Genomic DNA, 2540 nt, shown 5'->3' on the forward strand with positions numbered 1-2540 from the left:
AGGACCCTGGTTACCTGAGTATCACAACAAGGTACATCTGAGTGGCAAAGCTTTACCCCTCACAGTGGCCAAGAGCCATTTCTCTCGCTCTTCTAAAGCCCACAACCAGTAGATGAAGCTGCCTTGGGGCAGCAGCTGACCCAGCTTCTCCTTAGCACTCAGAGCCCAGGAAGGGAAGCTGAGGGAATAGAAGTGTTTGCATCCCTCTAGCCTCTACCCTCATATTCTCAACTATTGCAGAGTTCGGGTGGCGGGTATGGGCAGAGTTCCCATTGCACTGTCCCTGGACCTTTTCCTTTACCCCAGAGGCTGAGATACAAGGGTACAAGTGAAAAAGCTGTCCAACACCTGTTACACTGACTTCATTTATTTTTAAATTTGAAAGTGTCTTGGGAAAGTTTTACAAAAAAATAATCAACAGAAACAAGTTATGAAAATATTTATCCAGCTTCATTTTAGGTTACTTCTTATTGTGGGCCTGCAAGTACAGACTGTTCCTGAAGCTCCAGCCACAGCAGGAAGGGAAGAAAATCAGTCCATGTGTAAACCATTTAACCAACTGGGTGTGTTACAAGTTGACAAATACATAGAGAAGGCTACAGCTTACAAAACCAATACATATGTATATCCGGATACCAGATTCTTTATCAGAAATATGATTTGCAAGTATTTTCTCCCATTTTATGGGTTATCATTTTATTTTTTTGATGGCATCCTTCAAAGAATAAAAATTTTAAATTCTGGTAAAGTTGAATTTGTCCATATTTTTCTTTTTTACTTTCGTTTCTTTTGCTTTCAGTGTCATATCCAAGGTACTACTGTTCAATCCAATGTCACGAAGATTTACTCCTATGTATTCTTCTATGAGTTTTACAATTTTAGCCTATGATCCATTTTCAGTTGTTTTCTGTATATGGCATAAAGAAGTGCTCCAAATTTATTGTTTTGCATGTGGATATTCAGTTTTCCTAGCACCATTTGTTGAAAAGACTATTTTTTCTCCATTAAGTGGTGTTGATATCTTTGTTGAAAATCAATTGCCCATAAATGTATTGGTTCATTTATGGATTCTTAATTCTATTCTGATCTATGTGTCTATCATTACGCTAATACCACACTACTATCTCAATTACTGAAAACTAGTAAGTTTTCAAATCAGGAAATGTGAATCTCCCAACTTTGTTCTTTTACAATATCATTTTGGCTATACTGGGTCCCATGCATTTACGTATGAATTTTAGGATTAGCTTGCCAGTTTCTTCAAAAGGCAGAAAAGATTTTGATTAGGATTTTATCAAATCTGTAGATCAGTTTGGGGAATATTGCCACTTTAACAATACTAAGTTTTCCAATCGATGGTCATGGNGGATGTCTTTCCATTTATTTAGATCTTTTAAAATTTTTTTCAACAATGTTTTGTGGTTTCAAAGCATATGTTTTGTACTTCTTTTGTTAAATCTATTCCTAAGTATTTTGTCATTTTTGATGCTATTATAAATGCACTTGATTCTAAATTTCATTTTCAGATTGCTTATTGCTAGTGTATAGAAACATATATTTTGAATTAATTGGTGAATTCATTGAATTTATTTTGAATTAAATATTTAATTTTTGGCATGCCCTTTTATCAGGCAGTTAATGTTTCCATTATATGGACTTCTCTCTGTTTTCAATTTTTTAATTAGTTAAAATTCAGGTGCTATAATTGGAGAAATAGGTCAGCCCAGCTGATGCTTTTATGGCTGCTCTGTCATGTCATATTTGAAGGCTGGTCTTGCATGTTCCGATAGGTTCTTATGCACCTGGAATAATGCTTTTGTTTACCCAGATTCTGCTTGTAGTGCCACATGCTTGATTGCCAGGGCCTTTTTGTTGTTGTTTGCATTTGCATGCTTAGCCATTGTTTTTTCAAATCAGGAAGCGTGGTGCCAGGTGGCCAAATCTAGAGGTGCTTCTAGTTTCAGTCTGGGCAAGAACCCTTAGAGTCTTCTGTTGGAACCAGACACCAGCACCGTCTTATTGGTGAGTTTATTTTTAAAGTCCTTGGGGTCTTCTCTGGAATTTGGGTCCAGCAACCCTGGTCTACTTCAATTGTTTATCTTAACTTGAGTTCTGGGGGTCAGATGTTGGGAAAAATTATTCTCCCGTCAGTTCTACACTTCAAGGGCCAGAATTTATAGAACATAAAAAAATCTGTTATACCCACTTCTAGAGCAATGAGCACTTATTAGATAAAGGGGATCTCTTAAAATTCTTCCTTGACTAAGAAAGGCTTTTTCAAAGGTGATTTGCTCTATCCAGCTGGCAAAGATGTGGAGTATGGGTTTGGCACACACATTATACAATGTAAGGATTTCATCTGATAAATCACTTCATTTCATTTTTTTAAAGGACCATTTATTGCATTGGCTCAGTGCTCTTCATAGTCTCTAGAGATATTTCCTTGAACTTCAAAGTTGTGTTTGTGCATTGAGTGTGACAGTGTGAACTTGGAAATTTGCTCATTCACATTCATTTCTCCTACTCTTAAGTTAAACTCT

The 2540-nt window shown here is 36.5% G+C and overlaps 1 pseudogene; it reads left to right on the forward strand.

The window, feature by feature from the left end:
* The window catches only part of LOC103590850, a 2250-nt pseudogene extending 2111 nt beyond the window's left edge, over positions 1-139 (forward strand).
* Positions 140-2540: the final 2401 nt, after the last annotated feature.

This window comes from Galeopterus variegatus, unplaced genomic scaffold, assembly GCF_000696425.1.
Source record: "Galeopterus variegatus unplaced genomic scaffold, G_variegatus-3.0.2 Scaffold885, whole genome shotgun sequence".
Classification (NCBI taxonomy): domain Eukaryota; kingdom Metazoa; phylum Chordata; class Mammalia; order Dermoptera; family Cynocephalidae; genus Galeopterus; species Galeopterus variegatus.